This window comes from Aotus nancymaae, unplaced genomic scaffold (assembly GCF_030222135.1).
Source record: "Aotus nancymaae isolate 86718 unplaced genomic scaffold, 86718_ANA_hifiasm-v0.15.2.pri h1tg000016l, whole genome shotgun sequence".
Lineage (NCBI taxonomy): Eukaryota > Metazoa > Chordata > Mammalia > Primates > Aotidae > Aotus > Aotus nancymaae.
In genome coordinates, this window is record NW_026988428.1 from 6,670,063 (window position 1) to 6,690,473 (window position 20,411).

The 20,411-nt window shown below is 43.0% G+C and overlaps 1 pseudogene; it reads right to left on the reverse strand.

Moving 5' to 3' along the window:
* Positions 1–17,910: 17,910 nt before the first annotated feature.
* LOC105728886 (PRELI domain containing protein 3B-like) lies at positions 17,911–18,496 on the reverse strand (annotated as a pseudogene).
* Between the last annotated feature and the right edge of the window lie 1,915 nt (positions 18,497–20,411).

Consider the following 20,411-nt stretch of genomic DNA (forward strand, 5'->3'; position numbering starts at 1 on the left):
CTCTGACTCTCCCTCTCTCTTATACAGTTGATTTTCATTATTTGTTATAGTTACATTTCATAAAGTTACTGCCAACACTAACTAGGGAATATGGAATCATTGTGCCTAGAGGAAATACAGGGTTAGGTTCCTTGCATCAACAGATTGGTACATAATCCTATTTTATGTGTATTTCTGTCTAGAGATACCTTATTTACTACATAATGTTGATTCATTAGCATTGAACTCCAACCAGCAGCACTAACTCATGCCTGAAAGAAGCTTATTGAATGCCTGTAGTTTCTCCATAAGGCACAGCCTTTTGGGCTTAGGAACACTAGACAGCACTTTGGCATTTTGCTTTGGGCAATTTTAAACAGCGAAATCACCAACGAAATGCACAAAAATGTGAAAAACGTGACACAAAATATTCTGTGAAAAGGACAGACTATTTAGCAGAGCATTGCCTTGTTTCACCTTAGCTGGGGACAAGTGTATCAGGAGGATCCAATTCTTTGACACTCTGAGCAGGTGTGTGTCAAGGAATGACCATGAAAGCGCTGTGATGATTGATTTTAGGGCTATGAATACTTTTTAGTGAGTAGGCAAATTTGCAAATATAAAATCTGTAAACAAGGAAGGCCAACTCTACTTTAATCCTTTCCTTCCACACCCACCCCATTCCTCTTCATCAGCAACACTTCAACAATCTCAAGTCTTTGTTAAAACACAAAAGCAGCAAAACACTTTCTCCGCCTCCCTCCTGCTTCCCTCCAATTCCTGGCTTATCTCTGTGCCTCCTTAGACAACATTCTTGCAGGAGGAGGTCATGCCTCCACCTTGAACTCTTCACTGTCCCTGGGTGGTCTCACCCATTCCCATGGTTTCAAGCAGACCAACTATGGGCCAATGACTCAAATCTCAAGTCTTTATCTTGAACTCAAGGCTCATATCTAGCTGCTAACTGCACATGCCCACTTGAAGGTCCCACAGGCCTTCGATGTGTCCACATCAAGGTGTCAAAAATTGAGCTTATTACCTGCCTCTCAAACTACGGCTTCCTGGAATTCCTGAATTAGTGAATGGTACCACTGTTTACAGTGGTAGAAACCTGGAAATGAGACTTTTTCCTCCCTTTCTCTCACCCAACCACAGAGTCTGCAGGTCTGTAATTCTAACATCTCAAAATATATCCAGGCCTAATCATTCCCCACTGCCAGTACCTTGACTCTATCTTCTTTTATCTTTCACGAGAATTATTGCAATAGTTTTCCAGCTTGTCTTTCTGACTTTGATCTTCTCTTTCAACTACTCTCCTGAGAGTGATCTTTTAAAGTTCAAATCTTATTATGAAATTTCCCCTCCTTAAAGCCTTTCAACAGCTCTTCATTGTCCTCAAGCTAAAATCCAAACTCCTATCATGGTTCTCCATCGCTGTGATCTGTGATCTGTGATCTGTGATCTGTGATCTGAAGGGCGTTTAGAACTTCTGCAGAATCTCACACCTCCCCTCTCAGACCTGGCCCCAACCCCTCGGGCTCATCAACTGTAGTTTCCTGAAAACACTGCCTGCTTTTGCCCTCAACACTTCAGAAGAGCTGGCTTCTCCACATCCTATCATCTATCTACAAAACTACTCAGCCAATTTAGATGTTGCGTCTTCCAGGAAGTCCTCCCTGATGTCCCCTCTCCCAGATCACATTTGAGTTTCTCCTGTGTACCTCTTCACCACGCCCTACCTATACTTATTGCAGCATATGTCTTGCTTGCTTGTGCTATAAATCTACTGTGTCTCCACCATTATGCTGAACACTCCTTGTGTGTAGGAACAGATTTTGTTTATCTTTAGGTTCCTAGTCCCTAGAAAAGTTTCTGGTATATAATTAACACAATAAATATTGGCTGAGTGAATATGTGACTGCATCTGGCTCCTATTTTGGACCACTTTCTCTTGCAGCTCCTTAAAAAAAAAACTAAATAAAACAATAGATAGACACTCATAATTTCTGTCTTTCTGCCAGGCATGGTGGCTCACACCTGTAATCTCAGCACTTTGGGAGGCCAAGGCAGGAGGATCAGTTGAGGCCATGAATTCAAGACCAGCCTGGGTAACATGGTAAGACCCTGTATATACAAAAAAATAAAAAAATTAGCTGGGTGTGGTGATTTGTGTCTATAGTCCCAGCTACTCAGGAGGCTGAAGTGGGAGGATTGCTTGAGTCCAGGAGTCTGAGGCTGCAGTGAGCTATGATTGCACCACTGCACCCCATCCAGCCTGGGTCTTCATGTAAGGTCTTCTAAGTGGTGGCTTCCTTCACCTGGCCTCATGTCTTTTTCCAAAATAAAAATAACCCTGCTAGGAATGTTAATAGCCAACTTACTGGGCACTTGACTATGTGCCAGGCACTTTACTATGCCCTTTGCATGCGTAAATCATTTAATCTTCATGACAACCCTACAGGTAAGTGTTATCCTTGTCCCTGTTTTACAGATGAAGAAGCTGAAGAACCGAAAAATTTGCCTAAGGTCAGAAGTCTTATACATGGTAGAATGTCCATTAATACTCATAATCCAACCAATACTAAATAGATAGAAAACAATGTTTTATTCTTGTGAGAGCTTAAGAACCTGAAATTGTTCAACAGCTCAGAAATTGACTGGCTGGCTGTATTCAGACAGGGAAATTTGTATTTCTGGGTACTTTAGGTATTATGATGATCTCATTCCTTTTTTCTTTCTCTGTGTGAATTTTTACAATGAGGGGCCGAGTTCCTGGGAAGTGGATCCAATAGTGCTAGGAATCTGATAGGTTGTTCTGAACCAACACGTGCAAATATCCCCCAAAGGTCCACTGACTGGGAAATTCTGCTACCACTGCTCTCTTGCTAATTTACTTTCCATTCAGCTTGATCACTTGTCCTGTAGAAATGTATTTGGGCGCGACTAAAAGCCTCTTTATCCTCACATCTTATTATATATTTTCCCACTTTCTGCCCCATCTGTTCTGACTTAGAGCTGCCACATGAGGAACCTGGGATTCTCAGGAGATGACTATAGATGAGTGTAATAGTAGATGCTGTTTATTGAACACTTACTGTGTGCCAGCTTCAAGAATTCCTTATAATTATTGCATTTAGTCCTCACAACTACTCTATTGAAGTACGTATATCATTTTAGAGGTGAGAAATCCAAGCCTCAGACAACTGAAGTGAGCTGCACACATCTGTATTAGTTCCTCTTGCTGCTGTAACAAAACCCCACAAATTTAGTGGCTTATAGCAATGCAAATTTATTCTTATGGATCTGGAGGTCAGAAGTTCAAAATCAGTCTTAATAGACTAAAGTCAAGACTCTAGCAGGACTGTTCTTTTTGAAGGATCTAAAGGAGGATGTTTCCTCTCCCTTTTCCAGCTTCCAGAGGCCACTGCATTTCTTGCACCCCTTCCTCACACCACTCCAACCTCCACTTTCACCATCACATCTTCTCTAACCCCGACTCCCCTTCCTCTCTTAGAAGGACCCTTGTGGTTATATCTGAGGAATCCAGATAATCTAGGATAATCTCCTCAACTCAAGATCTTTAATTTAATTATATCTGCAAAGTCTCTTTTTCTGTGTAAAATAACCTATTTACAGTTTCCAAGGATTAAGATGTGAAGCTCTTTGGGGAACTATTATTCAGCCTACTATATCATAAAGCAGAACCGTAACACTCCGCTAGAAAGCCCACAGCCTTCAAAAGTGATTTTTCTCTAGTGAAGCCCTCCAAATGGATTAAATTCTATTAAATACAAGTCCCAGGTGTGGAAGGGGCCACGTGTTTTGCCTCCATTTCTTCTGCAGCTAGAACAAGAATTCTTAGTACTGGCTATATGTGAGAATCACCTGGAGAACTTTTAAAACCTACTTAAGCCAGGATCTACCTCAGATCAATTACAGTCAGAATCACTGGAGGTGGGGCTCAAACACTTGGCAGGTTAAAGCATGTCTCCAGGTGGTTCTAATAGGCAGCTAGTTTTGAGTCCCATCATGCTAGAGAGAACTGCTGGCAAACCCTTACAGCACGCCGTGTTCTGGGTCCAAGGGGGAAAAGCTTAACTCTAAAGATGAATGGCAAGAAAACAAACTTGGAAAGCCGTTCGTCCCTGGTTTAGTATCCTTGCTTGTGCCATTTCCTGGTTTCATGAGCTAGGGCAAGTTACTTGACTTCTCTGGCCATTTTTCGGTTACTATCAGCTCCCAAACGTTGTGCAATGACTAACCGAGATCATGAATGAAGAGCCCTTAGCTGAGTGCTTTAGGTCCCAACAGAGGGCAGTGCAGCCTTTTTTGCATCCCGCCCCCTCAGCCTTTGGAACAGAGGTTGCTGAGCCTTTCCTAATAATAGAATTCCCTTGGCTCTAATTTTCCAGCTCAGAGAAGATTAAATTTACCTCCTTGTTGGTTATGTCTGACTTCCTTCTTGGTGTTTTTCTCCACATCTCCGATCTGGGGGTCTTTCTGTACCTTTTAATCATGCTGAGTCTAGGGGGCAGCTGGAAAGGCTTCTGATCTTCCAGGCTGCTTTCAGAAGGTGCCAGCATTCCCAGGATGTGACTAGGGTTTCTTGATGGATGCCAAGCAATTAAGCTGTAAACTGGAAAGAGTGACTTTCCTCCCTTAGAAGGAAATCGCTTCATGGTATGTGGTTGGAAATGGAGAGCTGAGCGTTTCCTTTGGACTGATACAATGAGAAGTCTAAAACATGGATGTGGTGGAGAAATGTTTTTAATGGAGAGAGTTCCCAGGGTTGGAAGGAAATGGAAGGAAGTGGACAAGCTATTTCCTAGTACTGATTTGCTAATGTTGACAGTGCTTGGTGCTTCTTCTAATTTTTTGCTCCCCTCCTTTGCTTCTCCTAGTTCTTCAAGGTATGAGGAAGGGCAAAAGAGATGGAGATGATTCAGCAATTGGAACTGAGCACGTTTGGCCCAGCAGGCTGCGCCTCTGACTGTGGGGCCAGGTTAATAGCATTAATGGAAAGCGTTCCGATTGAAGGAGGGAGCAGGGCTCTGGCAAGGCCACTTTCCATTAGGGACTGCCAAAGTTGATGTCACTGGGAACTTTCATTTTTCTCGCTCCCTGTAATTTTTTTTAGATGCAGAATGATGGAATAATTCTACTGTCTTGTTTTGCCAAAGCTTGTTTCTCATTCATTCAGGTATATCTTATTTTCACAAAGTCTATTGTATCACCCAATTGAGTTTTTTCAAGATTATTTCTATGTCCCAACCCATTGCTAATGAGTCAGCAGTCATTTAGTAGACACCCACTTTGGCTGGGTAATGAGGTGGAATAACAAAGGATGCCCAGGCATGGCACCGGACACGTAATGGGAACGAGTTGGGAATGTCAGGGTCACATGCACAGAATAACTCGAGGAGATGATTGTTAGAGTACCCTGAGTGGCGGGAGGTCAGTGAGAACTCGGCTGGGCTAGAAACACAGCATGGAGGAGGGGAGCTTCGAGGAAAGGCATTTCAAATGGGGAGACAACGTTGATGGGGGCGGGCAGAGTGATTCTGGGGGAATTATGAATGCAAAAGTAATAATGGCAAAAATAATAATGTTAACTAGCTGTCCATCCGGGTATCCTGGGTCCCAGATAGATAGATAACCTCAGCACAAGCACATGCTCCACACTTTTCTCAAGGTTTTTTTGTCTCACAGGGGAGGGAGTGTTGCTTTCCTAAAACCACCCCAGGCTCCAGGCTCAGGCTTTGCACGTAGCATCTCTGTTCCAACTCATTCTAGGGGTTAGAGAAATGTCTGATGATCAGGATATCTGAGTGCTGCCTCTTTGCTGATAGCACTTGGCTCTGTGTGTGTGTGTGTGTGTGTGTGTGTGTGTGTGTTTGTGTGTGTGTGTGATCCCTGGGAGAAGTACCTAGTCATTTCACAATAGACCACAGAATTGAGAAGAAAAGGAGCTGTGTTTTATAAGAAACAAATCTCCAAGTGCTGCTGGTTGTTTTTGGAATTCCCCTGCCCTCTTCCTCTGCCACATGCTCAACTTATTCCAAATGGTTCTGGAGCATCTAAGTATCCATAAAGCTTATTGTATTTTGAATGGATGGAGAAATGGCCAGCTGAAAACGTTGGGAGTGGATGACCAGCTGGTGGGCCTATTATCTGGGCTAAAGAGATTGCAGGCTGAGGATCTGGAAACTCCCAGCGCCCATCTGGCTTGTGGAAGCATCTGAGTCCTGCTGAGTCAATGTGCAGTAAGAACTTCAGGTCCTGCTTCAACTGGGACGGGCTGAACCCTGGGCACTTACCCGGATCAATATGGCAGGTACAATTGCTGATTTGGCCCTGGTGATGGGTTGGCTGTGGGAGAGGAGCCTGCGTCGGAAATGCTGGCATTAAAAAGCAGTGAGTCCTCAACTTCGTGGCGTTTAGTAAAGTGCCAAGAAAAGCCAAGACAGGGTGTGCTGGGGGCATAGCAGAGAAGTGGAAGGAACATTAGAAATTTATCTTTAGACAAAAGACTCCACATTAAAAATGTCCCTTCAGAAGGGACGTGTGTAACAATTTATATTGCCTATTTAAAATTCTGACAAGTGGCCTTACCCAGCTATTTTTAATGGAACACTATGTACCACCCATTGGGAATATTCAAACATGATGAATAAGGCCTATCATTTTATGTTATAAGTTGCCACCTGTGTGAATGCCAAGAATCTGTGGGCACTTAAATAATTATCCTTTATCTTCTATTTTTATTCCATCAAACTTAGTTCCTGGACCAGCAGCTCCAAATTTTATTATGCTTAAAATCGCTTGGCTGGTTGGGAAGTGAGGAGGGAGAGATTTGGGCTGAGGTGGGACCCAGAATTCAGCATTTCATTAAGCAGCCTCAGGTGATCCTGATAAGGGAGATCCACAAACCACATGGGACATAGTGGAAGGTGAGTGGGATTAAGGCTTATGCATTTGAATTTAATAAATATTGTAATTCATGACCTATGACACCTTAATTCCCAGGCTTTCTCTAATTTGATCCTCCTAATAACTCTATGGGGTACAGGGTCAGATGCTGTTATCCGTATTTTGCAAAGACTCTAAAGTTCAGAGAGGTAGTGATTTGTGATTGACAGCTAGTAGAGACCCAGGTGTTCAGAGCTCTGTCTGGCAGTCCCTCCTGTCCCTCTTGCAAGCCCCTCGTGGTCTACTGTGTGATGCTGTCAACATTTCTTCCCATTTCCTTGTTCATGTGCTAAATTATGGGAGGGGGAGAGAAAAAATTTCTCTATTCTACTGTTATAGAACTAAATCTTAGCCAGAGTGAGAGGGTGCTTAATAAATGTTAAAAGATCTGGTCAGTTCAGTTTGGGGAAGAAGATGCATTAAGCCAGGCGAGAAGAAGGGCTCTGGATCACAAGGCTTCTACTTGAAAGGGGGCAATACTGAGTAAAAGTAGCTCAAGCCGGGAGCAGTGGCTCACACCTGCAATCCCCTCATTTTGGGAAGCAGAGGAGGGAGGATCGCTTGAGCCAAGGAGTTTGAGACCAGCCTGGGCAATGTAGTGAGACCCTCTCTCTGCAAAAAATACACAACAGTTAGCCAGGTATGTGCCTGTAGTCCCAGCTACACGGGAGGCTGAGGCAGAAGACTTGCTTGAGTCTGGGAGGTTGAGGCTACTGTGAGCCATGATCCCGCTACTGCACTTCAGCCTGGGTGACAGAGAGAGACCCTGTCTCAGAAAAAAGAAAAAAGTAATTGAAAGAACTGCCTCCCACACACCCACAGCCAGACACAAGACCATGCCGCAACTCAAGAACTGTCAGCCGATTCTTAGAATTCTGAGTCTAATGGGCTGGGCGCTGTGGCTCACGCCTGTAATCCCAGCTCTTAGGGAGGCAGAGGCAGGAGGATAGCTTGAGCCCAGAAGTTCAAGACCTGCCTGGGCAATATAGCGAGACCCCATTCTGCACAAAAAGGAAAAAAAAAAGACAAAAAAAAAAAGTCTAATGATCGAAGAAAACTTTTCTCAAGTGAGACCAAGTATAATTAAAATGTTTGAAAATGGAATGCTATTCCCAAGAATGATCAATTGACCAGAAGCTGTCTAGAAATTGAGAAAAGAGCAATCAGGAAGGGAACACAGAGTGGGGACAGAGGACCATGTTCTAATTTCATTTGTGTTCAGCTGCCACTATTGACCAATCCCTACGCAGCAGGTGCCACGACCCTCACAATAACAAATCTATATAACATCAGTAGATCCACTTGACAGATGAAGAATTGAGGCCCAGAGAGGCTAAGGGCCTTGGCTTGGGCCGCTCTGCTAATGAGTACCAGAGTGAGGTCTGGCAGCTCCCAAACCCGAGCCCTGATGGTGTGGACCCTATAAGGCTTTGACGATGAGCAGGAAATGATTATTGACATGAACCTGCCACATAAACCATGGAGGATTGGGCTTGGGCTCCAAACCTGGTAGCTATCTTTCACTTTTCCTCTCACACTCCACGTGTAAATCCCGTTGACTCTAGCTTCCAAGTGTATCCCTAATCCAACCTGGTCTCCACCTCTGCTATCACCTTCGTCCACGCCTCCCTCATCCCGGGCCTGGATAAGAGCTGTAGTCCCCATTGGATCCTAGCCCCCACCTTTGGCACTGTGGTTTGCTCTTCACAGTGTGATCAGAGCAAATCTGTTAAAATATAGGTCAGCTCTTGTCACCACTCTGCTTAAAGCCCCACAGTAGCTCACCATTTCACTGAGTGTAAAAGTCAAGTGTGTCAGCCTGGTGTGGTGGCTGACATCTGTAATCCCAGCACTTTGGGAGGCCAAGGTGGGCAGATCATGTGAGGTCAGGAGTTCGAGACCAGCCTGGTCAACATGGAGAAACCCCGTTTCTACTAAAAATACAAAAATTAGCTGGGTGTGATGGTGGGCGTCTGTAATCCCAGATACTTGGGAGACTGAGGCAGGAGAATCACTTGAACCTGGGAGGGGGAGGTTGCAGTGAGCCGAGATGGCACCTTTTCACTCCAGCCTGGGTGAGAGAGCAAGACTCCATCTCAAAAAAAAAAAAAAAAAAAAATCAAGTGCCTCCAGTGGCTTATGTCACCTTCTGTACCTATAACTGTGTCCTCCTTTCTTCCTTGATCTCATCGTCCCCTCATTGGCTCTGCTTTAGTCCTCTAATGCCCCAGGCAGGCTCCCACCTCAGGACCTTTGCACTTACCCCATCTGATATCCAGAACAGTCCCTCTCTGCCACAGCAGACCCACATGGCTCCCTCCTCCAGGCCTTTGCTCAAACATCTCCTTAGGGAGGCCTTTCTCAATCACTCTATTTACAACTATGCCCCCCCAACACTCCCTATTCCCATTTGATTTGTCAATGTCTGACATATATATATGTCTGATATATAACTATATAATATATCTGTATCTGTATATATGTGTTTTAAAAAATTTATGGTAGAATGTGCATAACAAAATTTAGCATTTTAGCCATTTTTTACATTTTTTAAAAAATTTTTTACAGGTACATAGTAGGTATGTATACTTATGGGGTACATGAGATATTCTGATACAGATATACAATGCATAATAATTACATCAGAGTAAACGGGCTATCCATCACCTCAAGCATTTATCATTTTTTTGTGTTATAAATACTCAAATTATACTATTTTTGTTATTTTATTTATTTAAGTTTTTTCTGAGACAGAGTCCCGCTCTGTTGTCCAGGCTGGAGTGCAGTGGCATGATCTTGGCTCACTGTAACCTCCACCTCCCAGGTTCAAGCGATTCTCCTGCTTCAGCCTCCTGAGTAGCTGAGGTTACAGGTGTGCGGCACCATGCTTGGCTAATTTTTTTTGTATTTTTAGTAGAGATGGGATTTCACCATGTTGGTCAGGCTGGTCTCGAACTCCTGACCTTGTAACCTGCCTGCCTCAGCCTCCCAATATTTTAGTTTTTAAAAATGTACAATAAATAATTGTTGACTGTAGTCATACTGTTGTGCTATCAAATACTAGATCTTATTCATTCTATCAAACTGTATTTCTATATCCATTAACCATCTCCATTTCCCTTCCCACCCCTACCACCATCCTCTGGTAACTAGTATTCTAGTCTCTGTCTTCATAAGTTCAATTGTATTAATTTTTACCTCCCATACCTGAGTGAGAATATGTGAAGTCTGTCTTTCAGTGCCTGGCTTCGTTTCACTGAACATAATGACCTCCAGTTCCATCCACGTTGTTGCAAATGACAGGCTCTCATTCTTTTTATGGCTGCATAGTACTCCATTGTGTGTAGGTACTGCATTTCCTGTATCCATTTGTCTGCTGATGGACACTTATGTGCCTTCCAAATCTTGGCTATGTGAATAGTGCTGCATTAAACATGGAAGTGTAGATATCTCTTTGATACACTGATTTCATTTCCTTTGGCTAAATACCCAGTAGTGAAATTGCTGGAAGGCAAAGTTCCCTTTACTCTTCCTTCCCCTTTCCTCAAGTAAGCCTCTCTCCATGGCCACCATACCTGGGAATGTGCTGGGTCACACCTGAAGCCAACATGGCCTTGGATCTCATCCAGGGTCCACAGTGAGAACTGCCTAAGTACCACTGATGTTTATTCAAGGCTCAAGGGCTCTTTAGTCAGCAGATGATGAATCCTGCCAGGACTGGGGGACTGGGCCATTTCCTTCAAGGCAGCAGGTCCCCTTCTGTCCCAGGGTGTGTCTGGAAACGTCAACCAAAAGCTCAGGCCTGGAATGGGGCCTCAGGACTCTTCCTGGTGTCCTAGTGTACTGTAGCTAAGCTGGTATCCAGATTATAATACAAACTCTTCTTTACTTTCCTTCCTCCTCTCTTCAAGCAGAAAGAAGAGGTCTCTCCCAGAGCTGTAATCTGCACTGCCTGAGGTTGGAAGACAGGTGATGCAAACATTCCCTTGGCCATCTCAGCTTGTGTTTAACCAGCCGAGCACAACACCAGGACTTGCCCAGGAATTGCAGTTCTTGTGGTCTAGACAACTTTATGTTTATTTAGGACACCAGAGCCTTTTAGCCTGTGGTGGTGGGGCTAGCCAGAACTCAGATTCGAGCTGCTGGGATGGGTGGTTCCCCTCTGGCTAGGGCTGTTCTAATGTCTCCTCTGCGGACACCGGCAAATTCTGCCCTGTGTTGCTTTCCATTGTGACAGGGCAGCAATGAGTTCCAACAAAAGTTCCACGATCACTATGCTTTCTCTTCCCCAAGCACACACGCTTGCTCTCTGCACCAGGTGGCCACCGTCAAGGAATGGGGCAAGGGTGATGTCAGGGATTCAAGACTCTTTCCTTGATATGATGATAAAACCAGGTACTGTGATTGCTCACCTGGTTTTTGGTGCTTATGAAGGTGCTTTCTCATGTGGACAGTTGTTCAGTTTGGTGTTCTTGTGGGAAAGAGGTGAGCTGTTGCTGGAGGCTTCTATTTGGCCATCTTGCTCCGCTTCCACCCCCACTGTAACCATTCTAAGTGTACAGTTCATTGTTGCGCAACCATCACCACCATCCATTTCTGAAACTCCTTTTACCTTGCAAAACTGAAACTTCGCACCCACTAAACAACTACTCCCAACCTCACTACTCTCACCTCCCCACCAACCTCTGGCAACCACCATTCTACTTTCTGTCTGTGACTCTAATAAGTGGAATCATACAATATTTGCCTTTTTGTAACTGGCTTATTCTACTTTGCATAATGTCCCCAAGGTTGTAGCATGGGTCAGAATTTCCTTCTTTTTTTTTTTTTTTAAAGGCTGAATAATATCCTATGGTATATATTCACATTTTGTCTATCCATTAATTCACCAATGAGCACTTGGGTTGCTTCTACTTTTGACTATTGTGAATAAAGCTGCTGTAAACATAGGTGTACAAATGTCTCTTCAAGACCCTGCTTTCAGTTTTTCTGTGTATATATCCAGAAGTGGAATTCTGAATCATATGGTAATTCTATTTTTAGTTTTTGAGGAACTGCCATACTCTTTCCACAGTAGCTGTAACATTTTACATTTCTACCAACATTGCCCAAGGGTTCCAATGTCTCTATATCCTCGTCAACACTTATTATTTTCTTTTTTGCAGTGGCCATTCTAATGGATGTGAGGTGGTATCTCAATGGGGTTTTGATTTGCATTTCCCTAATGGTTAGTGATGTGGAGCATCTTTTCATATATGCTTGTTGGCATTTGTGTATCTTCATTGGAGAAATGTCTAAGTCTTTGTTCATTTTTTCATTAGGTTGTTTTTTTGTTGTTGAGTTGTAGAAGTTCTTTATATATTCAGTGTCTGGCAAATTTCTAAAAGATATTATTTATTTGTAATTGTCTCACTACTAGAATGTCAGCTGTTTAAGGTCAGAGGTATTTGCTTATTTTGTTCATGGCTGTAGGAATGCTACTAGGCATATGATAGATGCTTACTACATTTGGTGTATGAATGTTGAAATAAAGGTACTGTGGTGCAACATAAGCATAAGAGCTGGTTAAGGATACTGTGGGAAAAAAGCCAGGCATGGTGACTCATGCCTGTAATCCTAGTACTTTGGGAGGCTGAGGTGGGAGGATTGCTTGAGCCCAGGAGTTCCAGACCAGCCTGAGCAAAATAACGAACCCTTATCTTTTTTAAAAAATTATCTGAGTGTATTAGTGTGTTCTCAGACTGCTACAAAGAAATACCTGAGACTGGTAATTTATAAAGAAAAGAAGTTTAATTGGCTCATGGTTCTACAGGCTATACAGGAAGCATGGTGGCATCTACTTCTGGGGAGGCCCCAGGAAACTTACAGTTATGACAGAAGGCAAAGTGGAAGTGGCCACATCTTACATGACCAGAGCAGAAGGAAAGAAGTTGGCGGTGGGGGTTGGTGTTTCACATTTTTAAACAACCAGATCCCTTGAAAACTCACTACACAGTACCAAGGGGGATGAAAACTTCCCCCCACCATGATCCAATCACCTCCTACCAGACCACATCTCCAGTACTGGGGATTACAATTCAACGTGAGATTTGTGTTCATTTTGAAATCAACACAGAACCAAACCGTATCACTGGGTATGATAGCATGTGCCCGTTGCCCCAAGTCCCAGCTACTTGGGAGACTGAGGTGAGAGGATCACTTGAGCCCAGGAGGTTGAGGCTGTAGTGAGCTATAATTTTGCCGCTGCATACCAGCCTGGATGACAAAGTGAGACTGTGGCTAAAAAAAATTTTAAAAAAATTCAAAAGACTATTGTGGGGAAAAAAATCAATCACTTTCTTTTTTCTTGGTATGTGAATTGAAATATTTTCTTGAAAATTGCAAGAAAAGCACAGGAAAAAAAATTGCTGGATAAAAATTGGTAATACTTGGCTACAATGGTTATTGGCTACAAATGTCTATGACCAGAATTCCCTAGGGCCTATAAGAAATGCATGCTTACAGCACCAGTATACACAATTTAAGAGGTTCATAGCTACACTGTTTGTAATTGTCCCAACATGGAAATGTCTCAAGTGTCTATCAATAGTAGAATGGGCAAACAAGGGGGGTGTGTTCAAAAAGTGGAACCCTACATAGCAATCAAAGCAAGTGCCGTTTCACACCACGACAGGTATGCTTCTTAAAGACAACACTGAGCAAGAGGTGAGGCACCTAATAATACACATTGCACAATTCCACTCATAAAGTTCGAAAATGGACATTTAAATATGTTTTCCGGGTGTGCAAAATAAGGAAACAAAATTATTTTTTAAAAGGCAGAGGAAATGAACACCAGGATGCTGAGGACGGTGGTGACTGAGCGGATGGAGAGAGGGTGTTATGACCAGGAAAGGGGATGAAATGTGCATAGGAGCAGGAGGCCTCGATGGGTTTCTTTTCATGCAGGTGCATGCTCCATGTACCTTTTGGTACATTAGTTAGATTTCACAATCACAAAGACAAACAATATAACAAAAAATCCACTTTCACCTCACTTCAGGCACACAGGACTTTCTGGAAATGCAGGCTGCTCTGTTGGCAAGGAACATGGGCTGAATTTTGAGGAAGTCATGGAGGCAAGCTGTGGCTAACCTGTCTTGGAATTAGGAGAGCAAATATATTTCAAGCACCAACAAAGGAGGGAGTGGGTGCCAGAACCTGGGAGTGGGGAGAGAGAGGGTTGAGGACAATGAAAGGTACAGGATGCCAGATCACAAAGTTTGTCTTCTCCTACCTCCTCTCTGGGAGTCTCCCTCCAGACCTTGTTTCCTGTAAAGCCTCTGACTGACTCCTCTATAGACTGTCTTCTAGCTAGTGTGGTTTTCATTGTGGGCATTTCCTTCAGGCTCTGTGCTCAAAGATGAGCTAATTTGCTAAGCAATCTTGCGCTGTGGTATTAGCGAGGCTGGCCAGGTGGCCTCTGTCTCCTCCAGTCATAGATTTGTATTGTAACAGGAGACTATGGAGACTGGATATTGTGCTGCAAAAGGGCATTTCTGGCTGGGGGGAGTGGCTCACGCCTGTAATCCCAGCACTTTGGGAGGCTGAGGTGGGCAGATCACGAGGTCAGGAGTTCAAGACCAGCCTGGCTAATATGGCGATACCCCGTCTCTACTAAAAATACAAAAATTAGCTGGATGTGGTGGTGTATGCCTGTAGTCCCAGCTACTTGGGAGGCTGAGACAGGAGAATTGCTTGAACCTGGGAGGCGGAGGTTGCAGTGAGCTGAGATTGTGCCACTGCACTCGAGCCTGGCGCCTGGCGACAGAGTGAGACTCTGTCTCAAAAAAAAAAAAAAATAAATAAAACACCAGTTGCCCGTCTGCTATCTGCCATTTATCAGGGAGAAAGGCCTAGTCTATGAGCATTCACCATTTCACCTTCCTTGACTCATTCTAACCCTCAGATCTCTAGTTCCAAATATTCCCAACAGATCTGATGCTCTTTTGATCCCACTAACAGTACACAAGTGTGTTGATAATGGACTTTCTCCGGAGATCCCTGAGGGAACTTTCATGCCCTTACTGAGGATGAAGGCTATGAAGTCTCCAACTTTTGTTTTCCTCTGTTCTAATTGACTTTTGGAGCTCATGAAAAATTTTCACGTACCAGAGACTTCTGGAAGCCTAATTGCTTAAGTAGAGAGTGGTTTGTAAAATTAGTCTTATGACTTGAGTGTCATATTTTTGGCTAAACAAGTTAACCAGGCAGGCATTTAAATAATGCCCTGTTCCTCCAGGATCATGTTTCTAGGAATGCCAACCCCTCAGGCCCTGGAATTTGAAGTCAAAGGGAATTGTCTCTAGGGACATAGTTGTAGTTTACTCGAAGGAGGGACGAAAAGGACACATTCTTGGACCTTTATCTAAGCAAATGAATATTCATTAGGGAGCAGATTAGTAACAGTGAGAAGTGACAGCAGAGGCAGCAGGCAGCGCCACCAGAGAAACTGATGGCTGACCTCACAGCACATAACATGGGGGCCAATGGTCCTGCACATCCCAGGGGCACCCGAGGGATGAAACCACACAAATCACGGATACCCTCCATGAACTAGGGGCATCAAGACAAAGGATCGATTTATGTTTCATATACTCTGTGATAATAAGGCAAAGTTAAAATAAAAATACATCAGTAGTTCTTCATTGAGCTCCAGGTAAAATTGTGAATTAATTATGCATTATGCATGTGGGAATTGAAAAGGATGTGATAGAATGGAAAAGGCTGGCGAGGGCATTGAAATGAACAAGGAAACGGAGAGCAACAGAGGTGTCAAGTAATGTGTTCAAGATCACAAATTTAGTTACAGACAAAACCATAGTTGTCTTGACTTTCAGGTTATTTCCCACTGCCTATCTTATCAGGGGTCGGCAAGCTATGCCCTATGGGCCAAATCTAACCTGCTGCCTGATTTGTAAATAAAATTTTATTGAAACCCAGCCACATCCGTTAGTATAGTATTGCCTATGGCTGCTTTTGTGTTACAGTGGCATAGTTAAGGAGTTGTGAGAGATCCCATGGCCCACAAAGCCTAAAATATCTACACTCTGCCCCTTTACAGAAAATATTTGTCAATCCTTGCCCTATACCATTAGATCTTGATTTTGGACTCTACTTACTTCCTATTTCTGTTTTCTCATCTCTAAAATGAAACTAATAATACCTATAATTGTTTTAAGGATTCATTTGGGAAATTATATAAGATTCCTAGTGTTTTTGGCATATACCTGAGGCTCAAAGAATGATGCAAGTGATCGAGGCTAAATTTGACTTTTAAAGAGAGGAACTCACTGGCTTGTGTAGCTAGGAATAATATTCCATCATCATAAATGTGGGCTTAGTTTGAGCCTGTAATCTGAGTGCAATTGTCTCATCAGTCTTATAAACTTTCTCAACTTTGCTCTTAATGGAAGGATAGCCCAGAGTTTGGTGAATTCTGCCTCACCATAAACAAAGGACCAAAAAGGGAATGTGACCCTCTAAGATCAGAACTGAGAGATGAGGGCATTAGGACTCATTCACTTTCCCATTCATTCTCTTTCTCTCCCGCTCCCTGTCTTCACTTTGTAGACACTTCACCTCATGGCAGAGAATGTGGCCACAGAAGTCCAGATGTGCATCCTCCCGGTGTTGCAACTTGGCTGGGAAGGAACGTTCTCTTTTTCTCCCAGCTTTTAAATATCGGTTCCACAAATGTACTTCAATTGGTTCAGTTTGGGTCATGTCATGGTCATATCCAATCTCTGATGGCTAACCATCTACCAAAATTTGTACTGTCTTTTCAACATTAGAGGAGTCTATCTGGGAAGCAGAAGGCCAGACAAGGACTACATTTCTCAGCTGCTCTTGCATTTAGATGAGGCCATTTAGCTAGTTCTTTTCAAAGCAATACGAATGAAATTGATACGTATTACTTCTGGCTCATGGAGATTATGAAACAGATGGGTCTATACCCTCATGTTACCCTTATACCAGCTGGAAAGTAATGACCAAAGACATCACGGAAATGTGGTGAAGGAGCTGCTGACGCTGATTGCTGAATGACTATGTGAAACAAAGCCTTCTTCCTCCCAAATCAAAGTTTATTTTTTTGTTCACATAAATAGTTCAAAAGCTATTGAACTATTTATGTGAGCAAAAAAAATAAAATTCTATTGTGTTTGAGCTCTTATACTTTGTGGCTGATTTGTTATAGCAATTAACCTACCTTAACTAAAACACATACTCTGACTGGATGGGTACTCTCATGCCCGTTCTTCTTCTTTTTTTTTTTTTTTGAGGTTAATACCTTTACTAAGTTACAAAACTTTGGCAAATCAATGCAGTGCTCTTTAATATAATGAAACCATACTTTTCTTGGAGTCAGGTTACTTTAGTGATAATTTTCACTCCAAAAATATTTAAGTACCAAACCAAACACTGGTTTTTAATGGTGGTTTATAGCAGAGCAAGTTATTTTACACAAAATCTATTTTAAAACTACACAATTTATCCTTTTACGTGCGTTCCCTTGTGCAAGCTGTTGAAGTGTACAGCAGCAGGGCAATGGGCGTCTATAGGACGTGGCTCTGCTCTGTTCCGGGGTTGGTCCAAAGTCAGGTGGAGTTCCAGTGTGTGGAAAGCTTGAAAATTCCACCTTAAGGAGAGTCAATATCAATACCAATTTTCAAGGAGTTCTTGTTGAATTTTCACAGAAATACTGGAACCCTCAAAATCAGATAGTAATTTCAAACAACGTTAATTTCAGATGATCCCTTTTATTTAGAAACCCTGCCTCTGTTTTGATCAAGTCACATAGCCTTACACCAACTTATCAAAAAAATTACCTAAAATATAGTTATATATTTTTAAATAACCCATAAATATGTAGTCAGCTCGGAGAGGCCTGGAGTACCCAACGTTATCTACCAACTTTCACGATCACTTCTCTGCAAATGCTGCTGAGGCCGCTGGAGTCCATATGCTTCCTCTTGCTGAGGCTGTCAGTTCTTCAGTCTCAGCATTTAACTTATGTATTACCCATTCCATTGCTTCTCGGTCTTTATTAGCATTGGAGGATATCATACTTGCCATCAGTCCTTCAAGGTAACTGCTGGGGCTAACTCCTTTCATGGTGATTATGGCTTCTTGAGTCAAAACGGTTTCTTTCTGGTTCCTGAGGATGTGGTTTGTATATAAGTCTCTCATCTACTGAAACCATGTTTGTAAATGAAATATTAGTAGCTTTAAGTTCCATCGTTTTCTCTATAGGATCAACTACAGAATGTTCTTGCACATATGTTTTCGTTCTTGTTGCATCGATAAGAGACTTCACAATAGAAGGCAGTCCCTACTCTGTGCTGAGAAGTCTGTGGCTGTGCAACTTTCCAGAGGGCTCTGTATGCCTGTCCAACACATCAACTCCAACCACACTTGGGTTCAGAGGGTTTGGGTATTTCTGCATTGCAGCTGTTGTAACAGTTTCCCATGGGTGATAAAAGACGTGTTCTGAAGTCCAGATCTTCATGGTGCCAGCGGCCAGGTGGCACCAGGGAGCAATGAGACACAGAGGCTACACCGGCCCCCGCCCCGCCCCCAGCACACTCTCTCATGCTCATTCTTATGACAGGGCAATGGAAGATGGGCAGAGTCTGTTAGAAGAAAGGGGAGAGAAAAAATGTGTTTGGAATGCAACAGATGAACAAGGAAATAACTACTACAATCTGCAGCAATTAGTAACTATTTGTTTTGTGTTTTTTTTTTTTTTTTTTACTGTAAATAAGATACTAGTAGGCTGGGTGTGGTGGCTCACACCTGTAATCCCAGCACTTTGGGAGGCCAAGTTGCATAGACTGACTTGAGGTCAGGAGTTTGAGATCAGCCTGGCCAACATGGCAAAACTCCATCTCTACTAAAAATACAAAAATTAACTGGATGTGGTAGTGGTGCCTGTAATCCTAGCTACTCGGGAGGCTAAGGCAGGGGGAATCGCTTGATCCTGGGAGGCAGAGGTTGCAGTGAGCCAAGATCATCCCACTGCACTCCAGCCTGAGCGACAGAGTAAGACTGTCTTAAAAACAAAAAAAATATAATAATATTCCATCATCATAAATGTGGGCTTAATTTTAACCCGTAATCTGAATGAAAATTGTCTCATCAGTCTTATAAAGTTTCTCAAGTTCCTTCCTAATGGAAAGATAGTCCAGGGTTTGGTGAATTCTGCCTCATGATAAACAGAGGACTTGCTACAAGGGGTCAGGAAGTGATGCTGTTGAGAGTGCTGACTGCCATGTGCCAGTGGCGATCCCTTTGGTGGTGGTAGTGATGGTGGTGATTAGGGAAAAGGGGAATTGTTGACAGCTTTGAATAGAACTCTGGGGACCCCAAACATCCTGAGGCCTCTCCTCTCTCTCAGGTATGTATTCCACAGCCAGGATTAGGGGTTCTGAAGACCCCCAAGAGCACTCAGATGGTATTTTGACATCAACAGGTGTATTGAGATTCAGTTCTCATCCTAACCAACTGGAGTTAACATCAGACTCCACAGGTTTTGAGGGCATGGTTTCTAACAAGACTGTCCCTCCTTCAGTTCCAAGGCTGCTGGCACTTCTGACCAGTGAACTACAAATCTAGTGGCTTCCCACAATACTGTCAGTTTGAGCAATTTGCTGGAATGAGTCACAAAACTCAGAAAAGTGCTGTATTTATGATTCTAGTTTTATTATAAAGGGTACAAATCAGGACCAGCTAAAAGAAGACACACATAAGTGAGGTCTGGGTGGGCCCTGATTGCACAGCTTCCATATCCTGTCCCCATGGATATCAATGTGTTCATCAGCCAGGAAGCTCCACTGAGCCTTGGTGTCCAGAGTTTTTACTGGGATTTCATTATGTAGGCATGATTGAGTGAATCATGGACCATGTCATTAAACGCAACCTCCAACTCCCCCCTTCTCTCCAGAGACTGAGCTGGCTCATAGCTCCAACCTTCCAATCACATAGTTGTTCTTTCTGAGATCATATTCTACCCTGAGCTACCTCATCTTTTACACTCAGGTGTGATACAAGAGACCTGTAAACAACAAACAGTCCTATTACCTGGGAAATTCCAGGAACTTAGAGTCTCCTTCCCAGAAGCCAGGTACAAAGGCCAGTCAAATGCTTGATTATACAACAGATGGGTTGTCCGTACAAAGGTTTCTGGTGGTGTAATTAGAGTTGGGTAATTAGTGTCTCTGTTTTCCATTTAATGGGATGAATTAATACCAAGAAATGAAACTGATGATCATAATGAGAACATTACTTTTGGAAAATCATAAATACTGATAACACACTGCTGTCTATCAGAGAACAGGGTGTTCTAGTGAAACTAGAACAGATTCCCCTATACTTCTCTTTCATGGGAACATGTGAACAGAGTGTAGCCTTCTATTTCAGCAGGC